Source organism: Schistocerca nitens, chromosome 1 (genome assembly GCF_023898315.1).
Source record: "Schistocerca nitens isolate TAMUIC-IGC-003100 chromosome 1, iqSchNite1.1, whole genome shotgun sequence".
Taxonomy (NCBI): Eukaryota; Metazoa; Arthropoda; class Insecta; order Orthoptera; family Acrididae; genus Schistocerca; species Schistocerca nitens.
Window position 1 is genome coordinate 342,140,663 of NC_064614.1, and position 14,075 is coordinate 342,154,737.

Here is a 14,075-nt window from a genome sequence, read left to right on the forward strand (position 1 = left end):
TGTCGCTACATCAGCAGTTACATGGTGATGACTTTAATCATCGAGTGCAATTCTGTCAATGGGCATTAACGGAGAATGTGTTGCAGTTCTACCTGTTTACCGATGAAGTGGGTTTCACAATCCACGGGGCAGTGAATCTACGGAACATGCATTACTGGTCCGTGGACAATCCTCGCTGGCTCAGACAGGTAGAGCGACAGCGACCGTGGACTGTAAATGTATGGTGCGGAATCATTGGCGGCCACCTCATTGGTCCTCACTTCATTGCAGGGGCCCAAACAGCTGCAACATACATCGCGTTTCTACAGAATGATCTGCCAACGTTGCTCGAAAATGTCCCACTGGAAACGCGTCGACGTATGTGGTATCAGCATGATGGTGCACCTGCACATTCCGCAATTAACACTAGGCTGACCCTTGACAGGATGTTCGACGGGCGTTTCATAGGACGTGGAGGACGCATAAATTGGCCAGCCCGTTCTCCTGATCCTACACCTCTGGACTTCTTTCTGTGGGGTACGTTAAAGGAGAATGTGTACCGTGATGTGCCTACAACCCCAGAGGATATGAAACAACGTATTGTGGCAGCCTGCGGCGACATTACACCACGTGTACTACGGCGTGTACGACATTCATTACGCCAGAGATTGCAATTGTGTGCAGCAAATGATGGCCACCACATTGAACATCTATTGGCCTGACATGTCGGGACACACTCTATTCCACTCCGTAATTGAAAACGGAAACCACGTGTGTACGTGTACCTCACCCCTCATGGTAATGTACATGTGCGTCAGTGACAAAGACCAATAAAAAGGTGTTAGCATGTGGACGTAATGTGCTGTTCCAGTCTCTTCTGTACCTAAGGTCCATCACCGTTCCCTTAGGATCCCTACGTAATTCGGTGCTCTCCGATACACACGATCGAACAGCGGAGGAGTGGTACTTAAGCGTCAACTTTAGGTTACAATATCTCCGGATGTAGTTAACTTTTTACAATGCAACAAACGGCACTGATTACGTATTTGTTGGTTCCATTTAAAAAAACGTAGGGTTGTGTTAAAAAACATACTTCCGTGCATTTTTTTATGGTTTGTATTAACCAATTACACTAGCCCCTTTCCTCACGTTCGGTCTGTGGAATCGATTCGTCAGTATTTGATGTGGTTTACGAAATATATCCAGCGGTAATGTTAGGTGACTCACCCTGTATACAGATTGAATAACATCGGGGAGAGGCTACAACCATGTCTCACTCCCTTCCTAACCACTGCTTCCCTTTCATGTCCCTCGACTCTTATAACTGCCATCTGGTTTCTGTACAAATTGTAAATAGCCTTTCGTTCTCTGTATTTTACCCCTGCTACCTTCAGAATTCGAAAGAGAGGGTCTGCCTAGCAGTTTGTCAACTTAAAAACTCAGTTACATTACCCAGAATAGGTTTAGACTATTATTCCCCAGTTTGACCATCGTGAAGCATCAGTAATAATGTCTGATAATACGGAGCCCTACTTGCGATGCGAAACGTTGCAAGTCAGTAAACAGGAGGGGGAATATATAAAATACGCAATCTCCAATGGGGTACCCAGGTTTTCGGCGAACATAGAGAACGCGCCAGAGAACGTTGATTAACTTGCAAACAACTCCCACGTAATATCTGATTTTTTTTTTGTAATATCACGCGCACGTTAACAAACGCATAAATAATCTCGTCAGAGCAAAATATTCATTCGTTTCCGCCGCCTCTCCTTTCAGTTCCTTTTTTTTCTGTATGAATTGCATCGAATGTTGTTTGATTTTTCCGATTAGCAAACACGCCGCGTGCAGGAAATTCATTTGTTGGTGTTTTCCATATGATGGATGCCGCAGAGGGCTTCACCCCGGCGTGCAAAACATTCGGGAAATCCGCGCCCCGGCGATCGATGGCTCCGCCACGGCACGGCGTGAGCGAGCGTGTTGCAGGCCCGGCTCGCGTCGCCACCCGCGCTGTCCCTCATATCGACGACGCTCGGCTTTACCTATGAAAGCACATCCCAGGCTTTCAGTAACGTTAGTAATAACACGTAGCATTCCAACGATGAAACGACAGCAAATGGTGAAGTATACCTGTTTCGATAAATTAAGGAAAAAATAAAAAAGTAACGTACAACTGGAATACTTTGGTGTTTAAACTGAGGAAAAAACCACCTCGTGACACGTGAATCTTCAGCAGTACGCCTGGCATATTATTCTTATACGGAGACTCTACTCCCGCAAGTGGTGGTTTTTGTTACACGTCGGAGGCAAACTCGTGCGTGTCGTGATAGCTGTCTGTTGTGAAGTCTGCACCAAAACAGAGTTTATCTCATGAAGGTGGCACATGTTCGTAGGGAGCGATCTGTCATTGGTGGAAAAAATTGGAAATTTGCGGTAAGATCTTATGGGACCAAACTGCTGAGGTCATGGATCCCTGAGCTTGCACACTACATAATCTAACTTAAACTAACTTACGCTAAGTACCACACTGATACCCATGCCAGAGGGTCGAACCTCCGACGGAGGGAGCCTCGCGAAACGCGACAAGAAAATCTTCTGCAGCAAGAATCGCTTGGTATTTTTACTTCACACTGATCGGTTTCGACTCATTCTTCCTGTCATTATCGGATCTTCGGATTACTTATAGACGAAAACAGCATAAAAAGGAACGTATAAATACCCATTTCACCAACTGTGTGCCCGGGAGTGGAGATGAGCAAATCGAAAGTGCAGTAGTGGCCCGAGCACATCAGAGGAGAAACCCCTGTGATGGGCCAGGGCCACTACTGCACTTTCTATTTGCTCATCTCCACTCCTGGTCACGCAGTTGGAACAATCAGTATTTTGTACGCTTTTTTTATGTATATGACGAGCTAACATGGTGTCGTTTCCTATAAGTGGAAAGTGTTCTAACTGTATTGGTGGCAAGTATGAATGCTAATAAGAATTTTCCGAAGGTTCCTAAACTAATGTTTACGTAGGCTATTTCTTATCACCGATATATGGGTTTCTACACAGTGATAAATTCTCTTTGTAATGGCTTTACTTTTGGTATATTGTAGGTCCGATAACGCAATAGGATTCTGTCGAAACTGGTCATTGTGAAATAAAATAAAGCTGCTAAGCGATCTTGACTGTAGAAGTTTTTCCTATTCACGGAGTTTATCTTAATTAGTTACATGTTCCATATATCATTTGAACGAGTTTTTTTGTATCGAAATAGTGTTGAATGAGTCACATTGTAGGATATATACATGATTAGTGTTAACATTAATGAACATTACTTTTTTAGCCTAATCATGCAGATTTTAGCCTAATCATGCAGATACACTTAAAGAGAAGTTTTTTTCACTGGGTAAAGCAAAATTCGTTGGGATTATCTTGTCTAAGGTGTATGGTAAATACTCCACAATGCTGAGAAATGAAAAAATAGGTTAAGCGTCCACATGTTTAAACACATTAACATTTATTTTCTTATGAAAATTTTCATTCGAAGTGCCAAAGGAAAAAGAAAAATATTTTTTTCAATGGATTCTTTTCATTGTTGAAGAAATTTTCGTTAAAAGGCGTTTTTAACGTGTGTATGTTCTTATTTAGGCACACTGCATCCTTTTTCTTGTCCAGGTATCGTCAAACCTATACACCATTTGCTTTCAGATTTCTGATCTCTCTTATGGGAGAACACTGGAAGGATAAATATCAAGACCTCATGCAATCTTTGCAATGTGTCTTCAAAAAAGTAATCAATAAAATAAAGATTAAGAAGACACAACTATAGTATATCCATTAATAGCGATAACGCGAGTGAGCTTGGCGAGAATATGTTAGCTTCCGACGTTAGCAGACAGCACAGCCCCCAGTTTCTGCACATGTCGAATCTTCAGCTTATTCAGTATTTTAGAACCCTACGTACGACATTGACGTCGGTGAACCACTTGCTACGTGATTGGTAGCTGACTTACACCCAAGGACGTGACGCGCATCCACCACTAGTAGTCTGTTTTAATCAGAAAATGGCTATGGAACCAAAGAATTGAGGTGTATAAAATGTGTGTTTCAGTGTCTTGATAAAACTGACATCCATACGTAGTTGTCACTACCCGAACTGCAGCACATTATATACAGCAAAGTATCATACTGTTATTATAATAATAATTATTATTATTTATTTTATGGCCTTCATTGGACCACTGTAGTCAAAAATACAAAGTTCTAAACAAGTTGTTACACATGGATACAATTTGGTTCGACAATAACTTAATATGATGTTTAGGTAATATAATTATTAGAGGCTATTCTTATATGAAAGGTGTTTTGCTCTTCTGTCTGTCCAATATTTCTTCATTCTTTCAGATATTTTCTTTCTTTCTTCATCTGAGACAGCTCTTCCTGTACTCCTTTTATTGATTTTCATTTGTAGTCTGGTTTGCGGGTCTTGCAGTATTCTGGTTTTCTCTGTCTTGTTTTTTAAGTCGTCTACTGTAATTTGAAGTTCTTTTATATCTTCCTTAATTTATGTGATCCATTTAATGTCGCTCTTGCTATTCCACAATTTTTGAATTATTTTTTTACTAATTCTGTTTTCTGGAGTTCTCACCAGATGTCCAAAGAATGAGATACTGTTAATTACATCTTTACGGAAAAATGAGCGTTTAAAATGTCGTACTGACAAGTCGCAGTCATGCATCAAACAGCGCAAATCATATGTTCGCAGCAATACTAATATTCATGCGCGTCGCGGACGTAAACCTGGTTTCTGTGACAAAGGCAACTGGTGACATAATATCGTGACAAATGACACGGGCCTCCTCGTCTAGGCGCTGTGAACTGTGATTTTGAAGCAAAGGAAAGACCTTTATTGCAGGCGTTGATTCCTGTCCGCTACGTGATTTCTGGTGAGACCTTACGTCTGACGCATATGATGTATCTTCACCTATCCAGATACCAGATTTACGTTACCCTATTCTCATTCTTTAAGCTGCAACAAAACCTTTCGCATTGTCTCTCACCCGGCAACAGATCGCGAATACACTAAGAGCCTACCTACATTAAAGACTGTTTGTTCGTTGTACTTGGCGTACTGGAAAATGATTTCACGACAGAAACGTAACTGTCACGCTAAAGGAAACACAGAATGTTGATGTGAGTCACATGGCACGCTCGTGATATATTCCATCTGCGCAGTTTTGAATCGGACTTAAGATAAACATTGACCCCTGACGTTAATACAGATCTCCGCGAAGAGTGTTCTCCCATACTCCAGGAAAGATTTTGCTGTCTAACCATAAACGCGAATGGGGAATTAAGCCTACAGGTAAAATCACTGTACGACCCAAAAATCATTTACTGGAAATGGGCCCTTGAGTTTATACTGACTGAGATTTTGAAGGTACAAAGGCCATTAAAGTAATGAAAATTCTTAGAAAGAATTCGGCAATAATTATGAATAATCTACACAGCAAGAAGAGTAAGTAGGTAAATTAGGCGGCTACTGCTCGACGTTCAGACGACAGCTACAAAGAAAGGTATAATTCAGAGATCATTTCGCTTCTCAGGATTTTCTGCCTTGCAGTTACGGAGCGAAAATCCAAACGCGTAACCGACACGTACAGACGAGATATTTATGGACTGTGTTTTATTCAGAAGTACATAAGATAAAACCCGTTGTGTGGAAACACCAAAAATTTCCGTAAGCACTTGTAACACTGTTGGTCATCCTGTTGAGGCGTTACGAGCGGAAACCGGTGACGTGAGTCTGCGTGCTGCCCTCCCAGATTGCTGACGCTTTATTCACATGCTCAATATATTGAAAACCATTCGTCCCTCCCCTGGCAGGATCTAATATATTCTAGAACGGCGAGGAGACGCCTGATATTAAGACGAGAGCCAGACCGCTGCATTCCTTGCGTGATCGCTCGAGGGTCCCAGCGACGCCATATCGCCATGGTCCCTCTCACTCTAGAACACCACTCGCCGTATTCCGTCAGGATATATTTTTCAAACTTTACACTGATACTAACTCACTAACGGCGCCATCTGGAACGACACACGTTGCACAGCAGTATAATCACTCTTCTTCTTGACACAGTGACTACACTAAACGTGATCCAGTCCTGTCTTTTCTAATGTATGTCGTTGAAGGGGATCCTGATACATCATTTGAAGCAGGGACGTTACGACAGCGATGAACGTACTTTCTTCTATGTCGCATTTGATAATGACAAAAAGCAATGTCGTAGAGTACATATTAACAAGCGAACTGAATGTTATTCTTAGTGTTAAACTTAAAGTTGCGCATTACCAAACTACGGTTCGATAGTTTCGGTACAGTGCATAAATGACGTAGTAAACGGTAGGATACCGGTAGTATTGGTGGCACTGTTGGGAAAGAAACAGATGAATGTTTGCCAGAGAAAAAACTCTGCAGCGTTTAGCGTTAGGCCATGATGTTTTTTACATCCTTAGAAAATATAAATTGCATTTTATAAGAAAAGAAATAGCTGTTCGAGTAACTACTGCACTTTTATGTAACCAAAACACTTACTCCTGATGAAAGTACAATTTACGGGCACAAACAGAAAAAAATGTATAAAATTATTTTTATTATTTTGTATTCAACAGAACGTTCTTCATTATGATCAGAGGCAAGACTTTCCTACTGTAATTGGTAAGAGCGAAAGTTATTTAGCAATAACAGAAACATGTTTGATAATATAAGCTCGACGAAATATTGAAGCTATGTTTGCCTTTTTTTTTTTTTTGAGGAAATTGTATTTTTCTAGTGCTGTATAATATATGTGTCTTATTTTTACAAAACCATACCTCTGTTTCACATTACATATCATAAATTTCCAAATAAAACCTGAACTAAGCAATGACCATTTTAATTTTGCTTTAAATACTCTCTTTTTTTTAAGTAACAGACAGGAGGCTAACTATGTACACCAAAAATGTTCCGCAGGTTACGCCACCCTTTATATCTAGATGGTTCACTGCCTCCAGTTTCTAGGGGCATCTAGTATGACAATGATCGCATACACAAAGAAAGATATAGAAATGGGGTAACGCCCACTAGGTACGCAACACACCCAACGTACGGGTAACGCAGTTACGGTATTAACTGACCAAATCTGCTAGGAAAACTACTGTTGTCTGTTCTTGCTTACGGTAGTATATAGTAGTTTTGAATTCTCGTTATACTGTGTGTGCAAAAATATTTTCGTTATAAATTGTTGAGAGACAAGCTCTTAAAAATTCTGATCTGTTTTGCTTATTTGCTGCATTTCAACACATTTGTTTCTTGTAAAACACCATCTCTGAAATATACATTATTTTATTTCCAGTATTTAATTTGTAGCCAAACAATGTAGTCCTATTTACCGACACATCCGAAAATTTTAAGACCATGGTACCTAGTTAGGTTATACAGACATGCAGATTATGGATCTTCTCAGTATACATTTAACTTCTATCTACGGGTGCACCTTCTTAAATCATATAGTGAAAGCTACACTCCTGGAAATGGAAAAAAGAACACATTGACACCGGTGTGTCAGACCCACCATACTTGCTCCGGACACTGCGAGAGGGCTGTACAAGCAATGATCACACGCACGGCACAGCGGACACACCAGGAACCGCGGTGTTGGCCGTCGAATGGCGCTAGCTGCGCAGCATTTGTGCACCGCCGCCGTCAGTGTCAGCCAGTTTGCCGTGGCATACGGAGCTCCATCGCAGTCTTTAACACTGGTAGCATGCGCCAAAGCGTGGACGTGAACCGTATGTGCAGTTGACGGACTTTGAGCGAGGGTGTATAGTGGGCATGCGGGAGGCCGGGTGGACGTACCGCCGAATTGCTCAACACGTGGGGCGTGAGGTCTCCACAGTACATCGATGTTGTCGCCAGTGGTCGGCGGAAGGTGCACGTGCCCGTCGACCTGGGACCGGACCGCAGCGACGCACGGATGCACGCCAAGACCGTAGGATCCTACGCAGTGCCGTAGGGGACCGCACCGCCACTTCCCAGCAAATTAGGGACACTGTTGCTCCTGGGGTATCGGCGAGGACCATTCGCAACCGTCTCCATGAAGCTGGGCTACGGTCCCGCACACCGTTAGGCCGTCTTCCGCTCACGCCCCAACATCGTGCAGCCCGCCTCCAGTGGTGTCGCGACAGGCGTGAATGGAGGGACGAATGGAGACGTGTCGTCTTCAACGATGAGAGTCGCTTCTGCCTTGGTGCCAATGATGGTCGTATGCGTGTTTGGCGCCGTACAGGTGAGCGCCACAATCAGGACTGCATACGACCGAGGCACACAGGGCCAACACCCGGCATCATGGTGTGGGGAGCGATCTCCTACACTGGCCATACACCACTGGTGATCGTCGAGGGGACACTGAATAGTGCACGGTACATCCAAACCGTCATCGAACCCATCGTTCTACCATTCCTAGACCGGCAAGGGAACTTCCTGTTCCAACAGGACAATGCACGTCCGCATATATCCCGTGCCACCCAACGTGCTCTAGAAGGTGTAAGTCAACTACCCTGGCCAGCAAGATCTCCGGATCTGTCCCCCATTGAGCATGTTTGGGACTGGATGAAGCGTCGTCTCACGCGGTCTGCACGTCCAGCACGAACGCTGGTCCAACTGAGGCGCCAGGTGGAAATGGCATGGCAAGCCGTTCCACAGGACTACATCCAGCATCTCTACGATCGTCTCCATGGGAGAATAGCAGCCTGCATTGCTGCGAAAGGTGGATATACACTGTACTAGTGCCGACATTGTGCATGCTCTGTTGCCTGTGCCTATGTGCCTGTGGTTCTGTCAGTGTGATCATGTGATGTATCTGACCCCAGGAATGTGTCAATAAAGTTTCCCCTTCCTGGGACAATGAATTCACGGTGTTCTTATTTCAATTTCCAGGAGTGTATATGACAAAACCTGTTGAGAAGCTTATTCAGCAATAACTCCTACGCACACTCGAACAATACCCATTAGTTGTTTCATTGCCATCTGAGCTGAGAAAGAAATCGCGTGGAGGCGTAGGCGGCTGCCGGATGCTGATCTCTCGCCTGCCATTCCTTTTCCCGCTTCTGTCATCCGGGTTCCGTAGAAGATGCAGACAAAAGAGTTTCATCTAGTCCAGCGGTCAGAATGGTACATCCATGTTTCTTGATCGTGTACAGGTACAATGTTGAACATCTAGTTTAATCACTGAGAATTATGCTATCTAAAATCTATTGATAAAATTCCGAATGTTAACCCTATGGTCTCGCCGTCACACAGTGTGGTATGCAGCAACTTAACTTTCTTGTCAGGAAAAGTCTGACAGCTGATACACGCCGTGTGAACAGAGAATATGAGAGCGCCGTTCTCAGAACCGACAATACTATCTGCAGTTGAACACCAGAAATTATTTCATCTTGAAGAAATTTTCTTTCACTCACTCGTTCATTTGATAAACGGAGTATTGTTGAAGAAGAACCACAGAGCGCTGTCGCTTTAGGGCTCCAATGCGCAATGGTATCGAGTCTAAGATAGTGGGAAGTAATCCCACAGGTAAGCTCTAAATTCTCAGAGTCACACGTTATTGAAACCTGTAGCAGTGCCTTAAGCTAGATGCTCGTGGAATTTGCTAAATTAGTCATGTTACCATCGAAAACAAGTGGTAATAATCCTCGTAGATTTCTCTTACCCGTAACACAGTTTTTGTTGAAAGCTACGACTGTAAAAATAGTCAGTGTGTTTGCTACAAAATAACGATTTTTCATGATCTAATTTCTTCATAGTGTAACTCAGGATATAATTCCAAATATAAATTCTCGTGTACTGTGACATTTTATAGACGTGCTGTCTGAAATGTGTTAGTTGCTGCATTATTCTATGGCTATACGTACATTTAAAACGCGCAATTTCGTAATTATAAATGTATCGTTCCCTACTGATAATGACGAATACGGAATGGACCATCAGAATGCTGCATCAGCACACACAAATGATGACCACGCTTAATAATGTCAGACTAAGAAAAGACGCACTTGATAATGGGAATTATAACTCGAAACGTGTTGTGTAGAAAGTAAAGAAAAATAGTGACTGGCAGCAGCAAATGTCATTGTTTAACAAACAAAAGGAGTCATTATATTTTCTACGAAATAGAGGAGAATACTGTTTTTATTAAGTAAACTTACGTTTGTAGTTTGAGTTTTTCGTTGTTTTCCATCACTACTGCTATCCGAACTTTAAAAATGAACACAAACACAACGAGACGGTTACTATTTCATTTTCTTACATTTTTCTTTTCTCTCGTGGAGTTTAAAATTTCGTCAGCTAGCATAGTTTTCGACCAGTTACGTTGTGTTCCAGAAACTTGAGAGTCGACGTGAGACACAGGGTGTAGGTGATGGGGTAGGGGTGGGGAAAAACCGACATGTTAAAACCGATACGGGTATTTTAGTTGCGAATAACCGGTATTTTTCGGTGCTTGTTTGGTCTCAGTTATAATAGGTTTTTTATTTTTTGCTGATAACCAGGTAAAAATCCGAAATATCAACTAGCCGTATCAGCCCAGCTAAAATTATTGGTTTTTAAATAACTTTATTTTAAGAAACGAGTAATTTTTATTCTTAAACTTTCCATTTCTTTGAAATATTGCGTTATCATAGAAAATCGATCTATGCTATTTTAATAGCAATTCCGACAGAAATGCGCAACAAACTCATGGCATAATAATTTGTACAGCACTGCTCAGACAATAATGTACCTGAAACTTCCTGGAAGATTAAAACTGTGCGCCGGACCGAGACTCGAACTCGGGACCTTCGAGTTCGAGTCTCGGTCCGGCACACAGTTTTAATCTGCCTGGAAGTTTCAAAATCAGCGCATTCTCCGCTACAGAGTGAAAATTTCATTCTGGAATAATGTACCTGTTACGATGGAGTGTAGCCAATTGGATGGTACGCGCTTACGTGAGTGTGTGATACTTGCCTGGTCTAGTTGTGTTAGAGAATGGCACCATCTCTAGCCTGCAAGTATTTTACAAAGTGCAGCACCAATGAAGTTGGCCTACAATGCTCCATTTCCTTTAAGAGAGTAGGAACGGGAGTAGATACAACAAACTTGCGACGTAACCCAAGGAGGAAACTTATAACTTAACAGTTCATTGGTGTAGTTTACAATGAAAACTAAAAGTAGCTGGTCTGTTGCCTGTGACTAGTAATATGCCGTTATCTGCTTGTAGCCCATGAAAACGGACAAATTAACACGAAAAACAGAGTTCTTTCAATCTCAGTTTTCACCCTTTAGCACTGACAATTCCTAATGCCCAAATAGTGGTATGATCGTCCATTATAACACGATTTTTGGGCAGAGTTTCAAAGAATTACGAAAATAGGAGGTTTTTTTGTCGTATTTTGCTACCTTATCACTTTTTGAGAGAAGCAGTGAACGTTGGACGGAGTAAGTTTACTTTTTATTTTAATTTAGTATTTTGACACTGTGCATCCTGTAACTGGGGAGTCAAAATCTCTCAGTTATTGTTCGCGGACCGCCGCGGACTGTGCAGAGTACTCACCCTGGCCAGCTGCCGCTGCAGGCGCGTCAGGGCGAGCCGCTCGCGCTGCCCGTTGCGCTGCTCGGCCTCCAGCGCTCGTTCCAGCTCCACGACGCGCGCCTCCAGGCTCTCCTGCAACACGCGCGCAGACAAACTCTTTCACCACACAGTCCGACTCCACACTACGTTAGCAGTCATTGCGGTTCGCAGTTAATACTATTTTAAATACACTGAGTGTAGGGAAAGACAGTCAAAGCGTAAGATTGTCAGGCGGAGAGTATATTCGATACAAATATCACAGTTGCAGACAGGATGAAGTAGCATAACTAGGATACGGCAGCAGGAACGCTGCCCAAGGCGCCGTCTCCCTGGGGACGCGTTTTTATGACAGGCGAAAAAAGGGGAAGCAAAAGGAGAAGAGGGAGGAGGGAGGGCGAAATAGGTGCGAGAGAAGATGATAAAAGGGAAGAAGAAGGGAAAGATTGTAGGTCACTGAAATGGGAAAAGGACAGAGAAGCATCAACGAAAATCAGGAGATTGAAACTGAACTCCGCTGGGCAACGTTTTCATAACATCAATGCCTCTGCCTGGTACGGAGACGATTGTGTCTCGGTTTGGCTACTAGATGGAGGCACTCACGTTACTGCACGTGAACCAACAGCAACCGAAATGTGACGAGTACATTTTGCGTTTGTTGGTTTGTTTCTTAAGGCTTTACATCGACCGCGAAACAAAAAATTAAAGAGCAATCGCTTTACTGTTACAAGTAATGCAACACTGGATTGTGTATTTTTCATGTTCTGAGTTGCATCGCACAAAAAACAATTTACTGAAATTTGTACCTTTTACTTCATTGTAAAATCATCTTGATTTCAATTAAAGAATGAACTTTCACGAGGACTGAACAAAAATGAGGTGTCGGCATGGAAAGGATGGGGATATAAATTCGAAGTCTGCGCAAGGCGCCAGTTGTGCTAGTGGCCAAATAAAAATGAAAAATAGAAATTCGCCAGGTGCGATTAGGACTCGCTTACCGGGACTTCCGTACGAACTTCATTATTTATAAACACAGTTCATCCATTATGGAAATGGCTCTGAGCACTATGGGACTTAACAGCTGAGGTCATCAGTCCCCTAGAACTTAGAACTACTTGAACTTAACTAACCTAAGGACATGACACACACCCATGCCCGAGCAGGATTCGAACCTGCGACCGCAGCGGTCGCGCGGTTCCAGACCGAAGCGCCTATAACCGCTCGGCCACATCGGCCGGCCTCATCCATTATGGAAAAAACTACATTTAGTCTATGGAGTGCGTGACTGATAATTTTGTAAATTTTTTTATTTATTTATAGACGCAATCACATCTTTATGACACAGTCATAACCGGTTTCGGCCATACAGTGACCATCTTCAGATTCTAAAGGCGGCATACACTGAACAGGTTCATGCGTTGTCAAACTCATGAACCTGCGTTCAGCGTATGCCGCCTTTAGAATCTGAAGATGGTCACTGTATGGCCGAAACCGGTTATGAATGTCTCACAAACATGTGATTGCGTCTATAAATAAACAAAAAAAATTTTTTTTTTACAGTTCATCCATTCCGGGGGTCGAGGAACTCTACAATTTCTGACTGTTGCCGGTATTCATAATGGCGAGATATCGCTCCTAGAGTTGCCATGACATTTGAGCATGTTTTAATTTTAAGTTTGAAGCTGGATAGCAAATGATAAAAGCAACATAATGACGCCGCGTGGGATAGCCGCGCGCTCCGAGGGGCCTTGCCACGGTTCGCGCGGCTCTCTCCTCGTCGGAGGTTCGAGTCCTCACTCGGGCATGGGTGTGTGTGTGTGTGTGTGTGTGTGTGTGTGTGTGTGTGTGTTTGTTGTCCTCAGCGTAAGTTAGTTTAAGTTAGATTAAGTAGTGTGTAGGCCTAGGGACAGATGACCTCAGCAGTTTGGTCCGATAGGATCTTACTACAAATTTCCAAACATAATCACTCATTAACAATGGGACGGCCGGAGTGGCCGTGCAGTTCTAGGCGCTACAATCTGGAGCCGCGTGACCGCTACGGTCGCAGGTTCGAATCCTGCCTCGGGCATGGATGTGTGTGATTTCCTTAGGTAAGCTAGGTTCAAGTAGTTCTAAGTTCTAGGGGACTGATGACCTCAGATGTTAAGTCCCATAGTGCTCAGAGCCATTTGAACCATTTTTTAAGTTCTATGGGACTGATGACCACAGCTGTTAAATCCCGTAGTGCTCAGAGCCATTTGAACAATTAACAATGTCGTATATTTTTCTTTTACTTGTAGTGTTAAACCTTGCTTCTTGCCAAATTTCATGATTCTAGACCAACGTGAAGTACTCTATAGGTTCTGATGAGTGAGCCTGCGAGTATCAAAATAGGTGACGTAAATGGCAGTAGCTTTTTAATGCATTGACTTTGAAGCATAAATGTTTTACACCACCAAGGGACCTTGGACCTCTGTATACGACAGAAAT